Source organism: Mus pahari, chromosome 21 (genome assembly GCF_900095145.1).
Source record: "Mus pahari chromosome 21, PAHARI_EIJ_v1.1, whole genome shotgun sequence".
In the NCBI taxonomy this organism is placed as follows: Eukaryota; Metazoa; Chordata; class Mammalia; order Rodentia; family Muridae; genus Mus; species Mus pahari.
The window spans coordinates 32,412,580-32,429,905 of NC_034610.1; positions in this window are offsets into that span (position 1 = coordinate 32,412,580).

A 17,326-nucleotide genomic window follows, 5' to 3' on the forward strand; every position below is an offset into this window, starting at 1 on the left:
ATGAACTAACCAGTACCCCCTGAGCTTGTGTCTCTAGCTGCATATGTAGCAGAAGATGGCCTAATCGGCCATCACTGGGAATAGAGGCCCCTTAGTCTTGCAAACTTTATATGACCCAGCACAAGGGAAGGCCTGGGCCAAGTAATGGGAGTGGGTGGGTAGGGGAGCAGGGGCAGGGGGGTGTATAGGGAACTTTCGGGATAGCATTTGAAATGTAAATAAAGAAAATAATAATAAAAAAAAAAGAAAAAAAAAGAAATGGCCCCCATAGACTCATGTGTTTAAATGCTTGGCCCATAGGGAGAGGTGCTATTAGGAGGTGTGGGCTTATTGGAGTAGGGATGGCCTTGTTAGAGGAAGTGTGTCACTGTGGGGGCAGGCTTTGAGGTCTTATATGCTCAAGCTATGCCCACTGTGGTACACAGTCTCTTTCTACTGCCTTTGTGTCTGCCAAGATGTAGAACTCTCAGCCACTTCTCCAGCACCATGTCTGCCTGCGTGCCGTCCACCATGATGATCATGGAGTGAACCTCTGAAACGGTAAGGCAGCCCCAGTTAGATGTTGTCCTTTATGAGAGTGGCCTTGGTCATGGTGGCTCTTCACACCTAACTAAGATAGGTGGCCATACTGACCTAGGAGAGAAACCACAGTCTGTGGAATGAATTTCTGGTGCTTTGCGTTCAGAGGTCTCCTACCCTAGACTTGCAGACCTGTGGTCAGCCCAGCTTTCATCTTTAATTAAATCCAGTAACCATCACCTCCCTACCCATGGTGCTGAGATAACGAGTGGCGAACGGAATTAATCTGCAAGCACATTTTGAAGAAGGCCAAATTTAAACTAAAATACCTCTTTTGTTCTTATCCAACTCCCCCCAAACCTTTATTGACTTGTTATTAGACAGAAGTAGATATGCGCTTACAACATATAGCAGTACGGTGAAAACATTAAAATTATGCGCAGTATGGGAGATCAATACCCAAGTGATTAAGATAATATAGCCAAGGAGCCACCATTTAAAAACAAAAGGACGGTTGGATATAGCGTGGTACACCTTAAAAAAGCTTGTTATTGGTTCTTTGTGAATTTCACGTCATGGGCCCCAATCCCATTCATCTTCCTGTTCCTTTGTATCTGATCTCTGTCTTTGCAACCTCCCTTCCAAAAGAAAAAAAAAATCACCTTATTATGAAAGCTGTAGTGTGAGCTGGGTGTGATAGTGCATGCCTTTAATCCCAGCACTCGGGAGGCAGAGGCAGGCGGATTTCTGAGTTCGAGGCCAGCCTGGTCTACAAAGTGAGTTCCAGGACAGCCAGGGCTATACAGAGAAACCCTGTCTCACCCCCCCCCCTAAAAAAAACCCAAAACAAAACAAACAAACAAACAAAACCACAAAAGCTGTAGTATGTCACAGTGTGTCCCACTGTATATCCTGTTGCCCACGCATCTTCACTTGCAAATGTTCATGAGTCATTAGTCTGTTTCCAGACCTCTGGCTTCTGCTACACTATCTATACTGAAACTTTACTGGAACTCCTCTTAGCCATCCTGTTGTTACCCTGTGTCATAGAGATCCTGCAGCTTCCAATCTGCAGGACTGGCCCCTTCACACACACTAGCAGTACATAGATGGGGTAGATGTGGTGGTGGGCCAACTCCAAACCCTGGATCTGGACCTGGGTGAGAACTGAGCTGCTCAGCCCACCAGCTCTCCACAACCACACTACCAGGGAGGGCTCCCCAGCATTCCCTGGGGCTAGCTCACCCAGTGCTACATCAGGTAAGGGGCAGAGCCAGCTCTGCCATGCGTATGACCCTGGGGCCAGTTCTCCTGCCTGCTGCAGGTGTCAGATGCCCCTCGCTCAAGCCTCCACATGGCGGACAAGAAGCAGGGCCAGCTCTCCCGCACTCATGCTCTTGGGGGCCAGGACACTTGCAGCCCCTAGCACCCCTAAACCAGAACCAGCTCTACTGTGCTTTCTGGGCAAGGTGTAGGGTAGGGGAATTGGGGTGGGGTGCTCTCCCAAGTGCTGCAGCTAGCAAGGGGAGGGGCTCACGTTCCAGCCCGCAGGCCTTCTGGGCCAGCTCTTCTTTGATGCCCATGCAAAGGGTGGGGCCAGCTCTGCACAGCCCTCAGACATTGACATGGCCCCAGGTGGCAGCCCAGACTGCATATGTCTGTCTGATCTTTGGTTGTAACAGAACCCCATTGTTGCAGGGCCACAGACACAGACTTGCCCCTTGGTGTGAGATAGGACCTCACCGTTGCCTTATGTGGCATAGCTCTCTACTCATATCAGGCTCTTCCACAATACCCTTGAGTCTCCAGTTCTGCCTCTCTTCATTGTGTACGCATCCTTCTGCTTCTCTTTCTCTTCCATCTCTCCACCACCTACTTGCTCGTCTTAGTGGTACCCAGGGTCTGTGGGTGTCTGGGGTTGTCTCAGGAGTGCCAAGTCCCACATGTGCCATGTGGCAAAAGACCACCGGGCTGGGGGTCATCTCAAGCTTATTCTGCCTGTTCTGACTTTGTGGTGGGGTTTGTCTTAGACACTGCCCGTGGAACCTGGTGGGAGTCATCTTGGGGATGTTCTGTCTTTCCAGTTCACATGGCACCAGGCTGTGGGGGTAATTTCAGGCTTTTTCTGCCTGTCAGGGCTGTGTGAAGGCAGGTTGGGGTCAACTTGGGCGTGCACTGCCACTCTAGCTCTGTGGCACTGGGCTGGGGGACTTGATCACTATGGCACACCTTTAATCCCAGAACTTAGGAGGGAGGCAGATCTCTGTGAATTCTAGGCCAGTCTGGTTTACATAGACTGTCAAAAAGAAAGGAGAAAACAAAACAAAACAAAACAAACCTCAGAAAGTGTTTTGTCTCTATGTATTATCCAGTCCCAATATTAAACATAGCCCAAAGTTAATTGACTTAGTCTTCTTAGGTTTCAACTAAAAAAAAATAATCATAATAAGAGAAAAATATGCCTCAGTATTGTTGGAACTTTCCTGGAGAATATGAACAGACAAACATGTGTTCCCCTCAGATTGGGCACCCACAGCAGACCAGAGAAATGAACCTACCCAAGTCCAGCTTAGTGAATCAGTGAATTTGCCAGAGTTACTTTCAGGAGTACGACGGACTGAGAGGCAGCTGTGTGATTGAACAATCCCACCCTCAAACCCATAACTCAAGAGCTGAGAAAACTGTTCTCTCTCAGGAAATAAGGCAGAGAGTGACACAGCAGAATTGAGGCCTCCTCCTCCTCCTCCTCCTCCTCCTTCCCCTCCTCCTCCTCCTCCTTCCCCTCCTCCTCCTCTTCCTCTTCTTCCTCCTCCTCTTCCTCCTCCTCTTCAGTGCATATGGCTGTGCATCCACATTAGCACTTAGCACACATACTCTACACCACACACGTTAACTTGAATAAGAAAGCATCTCTTTTGGTTGTACGTATTACAGTTGGGTCACTATTGCACCAATGGCTTCTATAGTACACGGGGCCCATACCAAGACTGTTGGTAATAATTCTTTCCCTTCTGCCACTCTGAAAGCCAGTCAGCAGGGAAGGAGATTACAGCTCTGGCCCATCTTGATTTTGATTTATCTATATCCTGCAGCTAAGGTCTGTGGTGACTTTAGCAATAGGGACTTACCATTGATTCTGGCATGGAGTCAACAGCAATGGCAGTGCCTTTTATTGTCTCGGGAGAGGTTGGGGACCTCCCTGTTGCACTGGGATTTTCACTCAATAATTGATGATTCTTGGGAATTCTCTTTCCTCTTTTCACAGGGTACTTGATTCAAGATCCTTCACTTATTTTTAGTGTTCTTCCATTTTTTTTTTTCAAATCCATGAGACTCAAGGAGTTGATATTATATAATGTAACCTTCTTACAGAGGGTGGGCATCCTGGAGGTGCTGGAGACTCACTGATGCGTGCATCAAGCAAGCATTCATTGATCTTGGTTAGCTAAGAGGATATAAAACAAGAAATGTTAACACAGCTATCACAGCATAAAAAGATCCCGTCTGTTGTACAGCTATTTTGTTAAAAAAGGAAAAGAAAAAAGGAAAACAGAGCAATATTGGGTTCAATGGCATGTGTGGACAGCATAGTCATTTCCCCTCACTATCCTATCTTCTCATCTTAGGGCACTGCTCCCACCATAGACCACTGTCCATATACTGTACACATTCCTGGAAAGACATGAGCAAACATTTACTCACCCCCAGACAGGGAACCAAAGTACAGACACCATCAAAGCCCCCGTTGGTGAACCAGTGGGTTATATTGGGGTTACTTAACAGAAGCAGAAGTGACTCAAGGACAGCTCAAAGCCTATTCAGGATGGGTGCCAGGTCACAAAAGCTGGAAACCTAAAGTGCGTTGTACAACCTACAGGCAGAGCAACAGGTTTGATGGTGTTCCTTCTACATGGTCCAGGTAGTCTGAGCCACTTCCAGGCAATTTTGACTGTTCTTTGTTTTATTCTAGGCATTTTGGGTTGTCTCCTCCTCCTCTTCCTCCTCTTCCTCCTCCTCCTCCTCCTCCTTCTCCCTCCTCCTCCTCATTTTTCTTTTCCTCCACCTCCTCCTTTACATCCTCCTCCTCTCCTTCTCCTCCTCCTCCTCCTTCACATCCCCTCCTTCTCCTGCTCCTCCTCCTCCCCTTCCTTCTCCTCCTCTCCTCCTCCTTCTCCCCCTCCCTCCCTCCCTCCCTCCTCCTCTTCCTCCTCTTCCTCCTCCTTTCAGTTTGGGCTTATCTGATACTGGCTCTCAGCCAGCTTTACTGCCTATGTACCCATGGGGAGGCATAGTGAATCTAGTCATATTCAGGGACTTCCTGACACTATTTTGAGTTGCTTGCTTCCCAACTTAAAGAGCTTCCAGACGGGATGCAGTGTGTCACCTCTCCTTAAAGTCTAAGACTTAGAAGTCCTATTGTTTCAACTCACTGTGAACATCCTTTTCTAAGAAGTCTCTTCCAAGACGAAAGGGTTCAGTCTTAGAGGAAACTGCCGTAGTAATATCTTCTTACCTTAGTCTTGGCATGGCTGGCCTGCTCTGCTCAGCTTGGCTCAAGTCCAAAGCGATCAGGACCGTGCTTCAGCCTGCCTTACATGCCACTGGAACCAGCTTCCTGGTTCTGACAGGCTCTGGGCCAACACTGTGGGTCTTGCCCTTGCGTAAAGAGTACCTGGCTGCCCCAAGAGCCTTGGTCTGGGTGAACAATCCCCACCTCCAGAAGAATTCTCTCTTGCAGGTGAAAAATGTGAAAAGTTTTAGAGGTGAAAAGTCCCCACCTCTAGGACAAGCTTAATCTTTTCCATGTGTGCTGTTTATCATCTATGTCTTCTTTGAACCATTTTTTTCAGACTTTAAACCCTTTAAGAAGCCTACTAGCATAACATTAGCTCTCTGTTATTTTTTTTTTTTCTATAGGAACTCTGGCTTGACATATTTACCTTAGATATGTCTAAGGGATCAAAGTCAAATAGAGTGACTTAATGCCCTTTGTTTGCTCTGTCCTTCTCTCCCAACCCTTTGACACTTCGTCAATTTATGATCCTGATATACGTGTCCATCTAAATCATTCAGATCTGTGAGAACCCCCCTCCTACAATCATGGGGCTTAGAAGAACCACTAAAGCTACCCCCACCCCTGGCTGAACCAATCAGATTGTGCAGCCTTTGTCTTATGGAGGGATGGACAGTCAGAGCAGTCTCTTCATTTCTTGTATCACAGTCTCATCTCAGGTTCTCCCATGACTCACTCACAAGCGAGGCCACGAGAGTCTCTTTCACTCCTTGTTTAAAAGTTTTCCCAGCTGAGCGTAGAGCTGCAACCCCGTAATCTCAGTACTTAGAAGGTGGAGGTAGGCAGATTGTAAGTTCAAGGCCAGCAGCCTCTGCTACATGAGACTGTCACAAAAAGCCAAAAGCCAACTGAAGTAGTTTAGATGCAGAATATTCCTGATTATCATAGTTTCAACGACTGGGCCAGTATTTAGGCCACTATTGTATATTGTATTGTAGACTTCCCCTTCATCTTTATTAATAGTTGGACCTGGCTATCTTCTATCATTTCTGTCTTGTTTCTTCAACATTGCTGGCCTATTTTTCCCATGGGGTCTAAGTTTTTGGACCCAGAAAGGGCTGCTTATGTCAGATCTCACAGCTCGAAGGAAATTCAACCACCACCACCACCTCATCCTCCCCTTTCCCATCTTCCCCGCCAACTACAGGTTTGTGAGGAAAGTATCACTTCCTTGCCCTTATCCTAGTTTAATTTCCCCCTCAAATGTACCAGTACTTCCCAGGTTAAAAAAGCGTAGCCTTGGTCACATATCTTATTGCCCACAGCAAAGGCCACTTAGCTGATGCAATAGCATGCTTATGGGCTCTCTCTTGGGGAGGATGCTTTTCAGGGATAACGTTATATTCTCTTGCCCACTGGCCATTTCAGTGATGTCCCTACACTTGTAGGGTACACTTTAGTAATTATGAAGGGGTGCCACTTCATACCACATAAAGGAAGACAGTAGCCTCGGATGATTCTACCCAAGGATGGTTTACTCTCAGCTTAGTCTTGGTTGCCATGTCTTATTGTATAGCACAGGAAGTATGCAACTGCCACTGCAGCAAGAGGTCCATCGCCCCATACATATGGGCAAAGTAGTCTTATAGGGATCAAATCAGCAGCCTCCTCCCATCAGAGGGGTTAGCCTCACCTAAATATCTGATCACTTATTACAGGAACCACATATCTTCTCGCTAACTCATATTTAGTTCTGTCAGTCCCTGATTGGGCTCCGATTGTATTTCATGATCTTTCCTGCAGAGAGATGAATAATCAACTATTCACTCCAAATAGCTCACTGATGTCATATCAAAGACTCCCACCTAAGCCTAACTTGGCGAACCAATGAGTGTATTGGAGTTGCTCATAGGAGCATGGGTGAGGGGTTACTTGTGGAGTAACCCAAAACTAGCTGCATCACCAAAAAAGTCTGCCCTACTGTGTGGATGACAGCTCACAAAAGCTTCATCCGTGGGGCTCCTTGGTGGGGAGTTCAAATTCAAGGTACTAGCGAAGTCTGGGGTCTCACTTCTTGGCTTCTAGGGAGACACTTTCACACTGTTCATTCATCTGACTCCTTTCTGTGCTCTTATAGATGGAGGGAGAGCTCTTGAGTGTCTTCCACAATAAGGGCACTAGCTCGTACATTAAGGGCTTACCCTGGTAGCTGAATTTAATCTTAGTTACCTCTACAGGGGCCTTATTTAACATTGGGGCTTCAATATAAGGATTTATAAAGGTGGTTGTGTAGCTTGGTGTTCTTGTGAGACTCCTAATAGTGGGGGGTGAGGGCATATCTGACTCTTTTGCCTGATTTTGGGACCTCTTTCCTCTTCCTGGGTTGCCTTGTGCAGCCTTGATATGAAGGTTTGTGGTTGGTCTTATTGCAACTTGATGTGCCATGATTGGTCAATATCCCTGACAGGCCTGCTTGTTTCTGAAGGGAAGAAGGTGAAGAGTGGGTCTGGGGGAGAAATGAAGTGGTGTGTGGGGTGGAGATGGGAGGACAGATGGAGGACTGGGAGGAGTAACTGTGGATGGGATGTGATATATAAGGGAAGAATAAACAAACAAATAATTTAGAGAGTGTCTCAGCCTTTAATCTGTATCATTTATATGAGTACACTGTGGCTGTCTTCAGACACACCAGAAGAGAGCATTGGATCCCATTAGAAGTGGTTGTGAGCCTCCATGTGGTTGCTGGAAGTTGAACTCAGGACCTCTGGAAGAGCAGTCAGTGCTCTTAACCACTGGGCCATCTCTCTAGCCCTTCAGTCTGTATCATATATGCAAATTAAATTTATAGTCCTAACTATTTATATCAGTTAAAAATTTAACTCATTTGACTTTATATTAGCTAAAAAATAAAGAAAAAATTCAAAGGTCAGAATTACTTATTATATGTTATATAAATTATACCACAATAATGAAAAAAGAAGTTAGTGGAACAAGAAGGAAAATGCAGGCAATGGTTCTGAGGTTGAAGTTATTGAGGCTGTGACATTGCTACTGTAATTTCATGAACGTAATAATGATGCTATCCAGGAGTTTTACAGTGCTTTGCAAAAGCATTTTGCTTTAGCTAACTTGATTCACGCTGGGATCCCTGAAGCTCTTCCTTTGGGATCTGTTTCTAGCCTGTGGCTGAGGAGTTAAACAGAATGGCCTTGATCCATGAGGACAAACCTGGTCCATACCCATTGGGGATGCTTTGCCTTAGAGTGACTGGAACTCCCTCTTCATGTTTGGCACCATGTCCCTAGAGTCCAGCTCGATGCTTGGCTCATGACAAGAACTCAAGTGGTCAGGAGGATTCAACACTTTATAAAAGTAAGCCTTGAGGAGTGCCAGGATAAGGAGGTTGCCCACCCTTCATCAACAGCATTGGAAACAGAGGCATAGGGATGAAATGAAACCCATTTTCAGAAGCAGCTTCTCAGAGTGCAAACTGCTTTTCCTGGCAGTCATCTAAGCTCACTAAATAGAAGCCAATGGTCCTCCCTCCGTGCTGAAACATTTGCCTCGCATATTCTAGTTAAGAGTGTAGAGCCATGGCATGCTGAGAACCCTACAAATCTGGACTATTCTGAGATGGTAAGGTTGTGGGTGGAGCCATGGCCTGCCCATCAAATAGCTTAGCTTCTATTTCCTGGTCCAGGTAACTTCACCCCATAATCTTAGCAAGCTGTGTCTGTGGCAACTCCAGGCGAAGATGAACATAATGGTGACCAAGGAAGTGGCCCTGGCATCCGTGTGCACTTGCCCATCAAGTGACCATATGACAATTTGTGTTGGTAATGGAAATGTCAGCCTCATTTGAAACACAGTGTACAATCTCTGTGGTGTCTTCTGCAGAAGCAGTGGGGTTAGAACCGGAGAAGAGGATCCAGGATGGGCATCGGTTGGTGAGGTACTGACATTCCATAGCTGGTTGAGCTAATCGCCCATCAATGTCTAGTAGATATTTCTTCTGCTGCTGTTTTCTCTACTGAACCGACCATCTGGATGTGATAAATGTGAGTTTTACAGCTAAGATTAGATATTCCTTCCATCTCGTCTCTGGTCAGTGGGCGGCTTTCAAGGCAAACATTAAAGAAGTAACAGAATATTTTGGCTGAGCCATCTAGGGTGGCGTGCCCTACATGGGTAAGCAAAGAAGCTTCGATGGAGCAAGAGGGCTGGCGATGTTTGTATAACCCAGGGGAGGGAGCAGGGGCCGTTTGTGTTGTTTGAGAAGGCAGAATTGTGACCATTTCTGGGATGTAGGTCTTGTCACTCAGGACCTCTTCTTGGAGTGAGAATTACTCAGGTCACACAGGTTTGGTGGGAATTGCTATATACTCTTTTCAGTGATAGTCCCTAATGTTATGTCTGGGGGAGGGTGGAAGGGGGGAGGTTCTGACCAGCCTCCATCATTGCTAAATGTTATGGCGCTGGACCAGGTCAGGCTGGTGAGTCTTAAATAAATTAAGTTTGAGGCCCATCAGTGTCTTATGCAGGTGAAGCTAGATTTGGGATCCCAGACAGAACTGAAATACAGCTTGAGACTTCACTGAGGGAAAAGAAAGGGATGCAGAAAGTGGTGGCAAGGAGAGGCAAATGTAAGAGACAAGAAGTAGAAACCTTGAGAGACATGAAGGGGTTTTAGAAATCCCCAAGTTTCAATGTAGAGCTTCATAGCTATTCACCTTCATCCTTGTTAGATTACGGGCCACAGCCTTGCCAGGCAAAAGGACAGCCACAGAAGTGAGTATTACTGTTCATCTCTGAGGCCACTGGTATCTGGGTCACCATGGTGCTCCTGCACTGTGAAGAGCTTGGATGCGTATGAGGTCTGGAGGGATGGGGCATTAGGCCTTGAGGTGGACTCTGTTGTTATAGGATGGTACTCTGGAAGCCATGGTAATAAGAATAGAGGGCAGAACTGCCCATCTCCCTACTCTAGTGCAGAATGGGCCCCAATCCCCACTTTGGCAGTTCCATGGTATGCCAGAATGCTATTGGTCATTCAGAAAGGTGCTTCGGGGAAAGAGAGTAGGGGAGCTGAGCACACACAGTTAGTTCCTCACGAGGAAGTTGAGGATGGAGAGGAGGAAATGAACTGGGACCAGCTTCTGAGCACACTGGAAACCACCCTGAATCTTCTAGATATTATACAAGGATCTCACTAAAAGTAAGTTTGGACTAATAAACACTTGGAGATAAATAGAGCAGGGTAAAGGAAAGCATCCACAAAACCTTGTGGGAAACAAAAGGAAAATCACGACTCTGCCTCTCATTGTTTCCTTCGTATTATTCTAAGAGCACCTTCGGAAGTTCCCATACATCTCTTTACTCAAATTCCAAGAAACGTGTTCAATTTAGAAATCTCACTTCACAGTACCCAACACAGACCACAGGAGGGAATCTCAGTGCAAATAAATTAAAACACTTCACTGAGGTCAATTTAGAAAACAAAGGGAGTTGGAGGATAAATTATTTGGCTCTGCAGCGGCCTGTCGGATCAAGCATAACACTGCAAAATATCAGTCTTACGGCAAAAGCCAAAGGAAAAGATTATGCTCCAAATTGCTCCTGGCTGGCTGGCCTCTGGGTTATTAATTCAAATGTTCCTCCTATTGGTGTTGTTAATGGCTTCAAACAACTCTTTTCTTCTCTTATGCAAGGGGAAAATTGGACCCATTCCAACGAAAACAGGAGTGGCCGAAGCCAACGTTTGTAGCGTTGTTAGATAACTTCAACTATTAATTTTCTTTAACCAAGTCCCTTTCCACTTTTTTTGAAGATATTTTTTATACTGCCTAAAACTATAAATTAGACATTCCTAATACAGGAAAGATTTCTAAATAATAAAAAGAGGGCTTTCCAATTTAATTAGCATCCTTTTTCTTTACTCTGGGCTGTTTTTACAGTATAAGACATGGAGCTAATAGAATAAAACTCAGACGTGGTGCTTGTTTAAAAAAATATAGTATTTCTACTAATTCTTTGAGAATTTTAAACTGTATTTTGATCATCTTTCACTGCCTGCTCGTTCTGCCTCCAAACTCATCCCAGATTCAGCCCTACCTCTCCAATGCCTCCCAACTTTGTGTCTTCGTGACTGAAAATCTATAAATAAAATAACCAATAAAAATGTTTTTTAATGTAATCAAAGAAATTTTTATAAAAAGGAAAGAAAAACGAAAATCTATTGAGTTACACTCATTGGTGTAGGGCCATCTGATGGAGCATGGTCTTCTGACCAGGGACCATACCCTGAAAGAAAACGGACTGTTCCTCCTTCAGAACCCGCTAACTCTAAATGGCTTAAGAGTGGAGGCTAATGAACTTCTCCGTATTCCATGGTAAAATGTTGCCTGGCTTGATATTGTGCAGGTTTTGTACAGGCAGACATGATGATTAAAAAAAAAATCATTACTGCAGTGTGTGTGTGTGTGTGTGTGTGTGTGTGTGTGTGTGTGAATGTGTTTGTGTGCCAGTAAGTGCCCTTCCCGGCTGAGCCATCTCACCAGTCTAAGCTTTGCTTGTTTGGTTGATTTTTTTTTTCCCATTAGAGAGGAAGAATAAAGGATCACAAGGAGCCGGGCGTGGTGGCGCGTAACTTTAATCCCACCACTCGGGAGGCAGAGGCAGGCGGATTTCTGAGTTCGAGGCCAGTCTGGACTACAGAGTGAGTTCCAGGACAGCCAGGGCTATACAGAGAAGCCCTGTCTTGAAAAACCCAAACCAAAACAACAACAACAACAAAAAAGATTATAAGGACAGAAGGAGGGATATTAGAATAAGTAGGTAGAAATTATTTGTAGGAAAAAAAAAAACCCTGTTAATAGGAACCTGATATGTCCTGAGGTTAGAAACTACTTCAAAGGACCCGACTCTAAAATTTCAAAGTTCTCCAAGTTCAGGTTGGAGTCCATAATCGCAGCTTGATTATCTTGAATTCGGGTGGCCTCATGGGACATTAAATTTATGGACCTTGATAATATTGAGCAAAAATGTCTTCCTGTGTCCTAGTTAGTGGCTGCTTTTCGTTTTCAGAGGGCCTTAACCATCTGCTGTCTGTGAAGCATCTCAAGTTGGACAAGTTCAAATGAGTGCGCAGTTGTGGATAACCCAGCTGCCTGAATCTTTCTCTCCCTTCCCTGGGAAGCTCAAGGGACAACCTTGTGACTATGCATGTTAGAACTCAGGCTCCTGACCTAGACCTCGTGAGGAGCAATGTAGCATCGCGGAGCTGATGGAAGCCTTCTGTGCCAAAAGCAGTGGCTGGCAGGATGGTAAAGAAATCCCAGAGACCGAGAACTTCTGGGGTCCTGCGTTGCTTCTGAGTCCCCAGCCTGGCTCCTGAGCACTGAACAGCTATGCTCAAGCCCGGCGGGTAATTTTCGGCCATTAGAAAGGGTGATAACTGATACCAGGTACCACCTTCAGCTTTACCCCAGAGATCTAAGTTCACTCGGTCGCTACACAAAGTACACCTGATCCCCTTTCTAGATAACCGAGGAAGATGTTAAAGGTGGCTATCCTGTCCCTCCTAAGAGATCCTTGACTGTCATTTCCTTTAACGCGCGCTCACTACTGTGGCTTACAGGCCATCCAGGGTTGTTTCTCTTGGCTTACAGCCCAGTTTATCAAGGTTCCCGTTACTGAGTGGGACTGAACTCCTTCTGTGCTTTGACTAGCTCAGGTTCTGGTCAGATGTCTCCTGCAAACAGAACTTGCTTTCACCTCTAGTGAGTATATGTTACATTCGACTCAGATTGAGTGACACGCAGTGGGGACTTCAAAAGCTGAACTCATCACGAGTAATACACTGCCTGGCAGGTTTTTTTTTTTTTTTTTTTTCAGAAGAATTGCTGATGTCAAATCACCTCATCCTGTATTTTCATAAATTAAAAAAAATACATATATTATTTTAAAAGTTATGCATCTGGTTCTTTTGCCTGCATGTGTTCGTGGGCCATGTATGTGCGGTATGAGATTGAGCCTGGGTCCTCTCAAAGAGCAGCCGGTGCTCTTAACCCCTGAGCCATCTCTAGCCCCTTAACAATTGTTTCTGAAAATCTTCACGTAGCAATTAGCATTTATTTCTATTAAGTGGTGTACCACCTGCTTTCAATTATTCTTTTGCCAAAGCAATGAATTTTTTTTGACATTTTTTTAAATCCCAGTAGTTGTCAATCCTAGTAGCTCTTTACATCTTTTAAAAATCATCTAATGATGGGTGGGACTGTGGGATTGTTGGCCCGACACTCCTGTTCCAGTGCACACATGGCAGGTAGGGTGAGCAACTGTAAAATGTGTTTCTAAGTCTTTAAAAAAAAAAAAAATGTTTCATGCGGGCATCATTTCTTTCCAGACAAAACTGTAGGGAAGCCCTCAACTGCTTACGTAAAAGTAAACAGTGGATTTGGTCCACATCAAGTAGAAACATGGATGGGCCACAGTTAGCTGGAGGCCTGGTTTGCATCCCATTGGCCCAGTGTTCTCTCTGTCTGTCTCTGTCTCTCCCCAGCCTCCCCCCCCCCAACCCCTGCCCCAAATCAGCACCGGCTTCTCCTTCTGGAAGCTCTTAGGAAAGGGCTGAGCTCTACAGACCTTTGGCTTTAATATTCTGGTTCTTAAAATCCCCAAGTGGCAAGAGTTCCTTTTATTTCTTCTTCAAGCCTACAGATATCATCAGAGAAAACTGAGATTTTTATCAGTCTGCTTTTGCAAGTTTCTATTGTATCTCAAAAATGTTATTTAAAGCCTGCTAGGTGAGAAGCTTTACACTAGGAGCTGTTGGTGAATCGTACAGGCATCTTGTTCGATACATTCATTAAAGACATAATTGGAAACACAAATGACAAATGAGATGATTCTAAAAGGGAATAGAAAACATTCATAAGCCAAAGTCAGGGTTGCTGGGTTCTCATAGAGATGCAAGTCAGGATGACAAACATCCAAAAATTTAAATGTTCAAAAACGAGGTATGCCAGTCTAGAATTGAGAGGTCAAACTTTGACCACATCCTGGCTTTTTGCCTTTTGGGGATCACTGCACGGACAAGGCTGATGGAAAGTGACATTACCACTATAGGGAGCTTGCAACGGGCCATACATTCAATGTAGGTTAAGGTCAGTTTGGGGTCTTGTGTTAGTTAGACCTCTAGCAGCTTGACAATCATGCGGGAGGTAAATAACTCGAAGGGGAAAGCATTTATTTTGGCTCCCGGTTTCAGTCTTTACTTGGTTGGCTTGGCTGTTCTTGGTACTTTGGTGTACCAGCACTTTGTTATGGGAGTTGAACAAAACCATGGCAGTCTCCAAGGTGCAAAGTGAGGGAGGAGGGGCGGGGTCTGAATCTCTTCTTAAAGAATAAGCCTCCAATGACCCACTTCTTCCTTCTAGACTCACCTCCTGAAGGTTCCCCCATCTTTCAATAGTGCCACCAGCTAGGTGCCAAGCCTTCTAGACTTGAACCTGTTGGAGGGACATTAAAAATTAAATATATAGCAATTCCCGAATTTTTTTTCTTTCTTTCTTTCTTTTTTTTTTTTTTTTTACAAAACAACCAAGTCATGCTAGCACAAAAGAAGCCAGTGCCGATGGACTGAAAAAAAGTCCCCGTTAAAGGATTTTTCTTTTGAAGAACGTCTGCTCTGTGGGTCATTTGGTGTGATCACGTAGGACTTTTGTTAGGCTGTGGTTTTGTGTGGGTGATCCTGGGGTGATACAATCTGGATGGTACGAGGCTTCGTCATACAATAGAGGAGATAGAGGCATAGTTCTACCATGGCATTTAGGCGTGACAATTAGACATAGAGGTAGGAGCAGGTTGCTGGGCCCTGGCCAAGTCTGTACAGGATAAAGCCACGTTGGTTTGCTGCTCTCTGGAGGAGAGATTTCTGGGCGTTCTTGGCAGAAAGAATCCGTCCCTGGAAAAGCAGAGCTGAGATGGTCGATGGTGAGAGGAACTTACCTGCATGCCGAAATTTCTGTCGCCGTGTTAGTAGCCCCAACTATAACTTGGGCCTGGAAAAGCTGTTTTACTAACTCATTGCCAGGTAGTCACGGTCTCATTTACTGATTTAACGACTATTTTTTTTTTCTTTTCATTTATTCTTACTCACAAGCTGTCCCATACCCTCGGGTTAGTGGCCTTCCATAAGGACCAAGCTGTTCAGGTATAGAGTATGAGGCTAGGAAGGTCTACTGTGTACTACAGAATGTCTGAAGCTGCCACCAGGCTCTGCTGCATCCTGGGACAGGAAGAGGCCAGTGTGAACGGAGCCCTCTGGGACAGGAAGAGGCAATACCTGCCACTGTTAACTGAACCCTTCAGCAGCATCTTCATGGGACAGGATGCAAGACATGTATTCTTGGACTTGTTTTATTCTGAAGCCGCTTACAAGACAATTCAGTGTAGGGATTCATCACTCGTGTGAGAGCATGGGTCCTCCTCATCTCAGAGCTTTGTGCTCCCAGGCTTCCAGATCTGTGCATGGACTAATGGCCCAGGGAGGTCAACCTTGTGTGCCCCATCCCCAGAGCACACTTCCTCCACTGTTCTTTTTCTCCCTAGCATACTCTTTTTTTCTTCTTTTCCTCCTCTTCCCTTCAATATCTCTGTCTGGTTCTACTAACTGGGTCCCACATGTGTCCCCAGACCAGCTGACATCCTTCTGTCCAGGAATACAGTACAGGGAGTCCTGGTTCAGACTTGACAACCCTCTCCCCTGCCCTGTATAAGGTCTAGTTGCTCCTTACTTCTTTGGCCTTTTCCAAAGTTAAAAAATGTCCGTTAGAAGAAGAGGTCTAAGTGTCCTTCCGTCCCGGAGAGGTGTGAGTTTCCTACAGGGGACCAGAGGCACCTTTTCAACTCCCCCCGCCCCCACCGCACCCCCACTTACTGGTTTTCCAAAAGAGAGTTTCACACATGGTTTAAAATTAAGTGTAATATAGGAGCTCCATCTTTACTTACTTGAATTCTTTTTCTTCCAAGAGAAGTCAGATGCATGTGTTTGCTATGTATTTGCTGGGTCTCAAAGAAACTTGGGATAAGTTTCATTCCGTACTGGTAGCTCCTCCCAGCACTTGTCACCCCGCCCCCTCTCATAAGCCCCTCCCCCCCAGGGGCCAGGCTTCTGCCTCCTTTTCCCTCAGCCCGATCGATCCCTATGCGGCAGCCATTTTTGCTGATCTGGTGTCATGTTTTCTTAGCCCAGGATGCCTTTGTTGGTTCGTGGCTGCTCCCTTGTTCTCTCTTCCCATCTCTTCTCTCGTGGTTCTGTTTAGTCTACTGGCCATGAGGCTCTTCCCTCGGCCTGCTTTCTCCCTTAGATCTACAATAAAAATCTTCTCCATTCCTTAGGAATATTCAAGTTCTTGTTTTCTTTTTACTGTTCAGTACTCTATTACGTGTTTTCTTCAGGCTGTCAATATCATAGAGAAAAAAATTTTAAGTTATTAAAATAAAATATATACTAGTTAAATGCCTCTTAAATATACATGATATCTTCTGAAGCTAAAAGTAATATGCACTCAACCAGTTTGGATTTTAATATCTATGTGGAACATTAGACATGATAGAAGTAGAAAAGAAAATATTTTATGAAGTCCTCTATGGAAGGAAATTGTGACAAGTTCCTGATCAGACAGAAACCAGTCCATCTCCAAGGGAGACTACACAGCGTAACTGTGGCTTCATAGAATGAATTGGGTAGCGTTCTTTCTGTTTCTATTTTGTGCAATAATTTGAAGAGTACAGGTATTAGGTCTTTGAAGGTCTGATAGAATTCTGCACTAAAGCCATCTGTTCCTGGGCTTTTTTTGGGGGGAGGTGGGGTTGGGAGACTTTTAATGACTGCTTCTATTTCTTTAGGGGTGATGGGACTGTTTATGTCGTTTATCTGATCCTGATTTAACTTTGGTATTTGGTATCTGTCTAGAAAATTGTCCGTTTCATCCAGATTTTCCAGTTCTGTTGAATATAGGATTTTGTAGTAGGATCTGATGAGCTTTTGAATTTCCCCGGTTTCTGTTGTTGTATCTCTCTTTTCATTTCTGATTTTTGTTAATTTGGATACTGTCTCTGTGACCTCTGGTTAGTCTGGCTAAGGGTTTGGTTGATTCTTTGTGTAGTTCTTTTTGCTTCTACTTGGTTGATTTCAGCCCTGAGTTAGAGTTTTTCCTGTGGTCTACTCCTCTTGTATTTGCTTCTCTTTGTTCTAGAGCTCTCAGGTATACTGTTAAGCTGAGTGTGTGC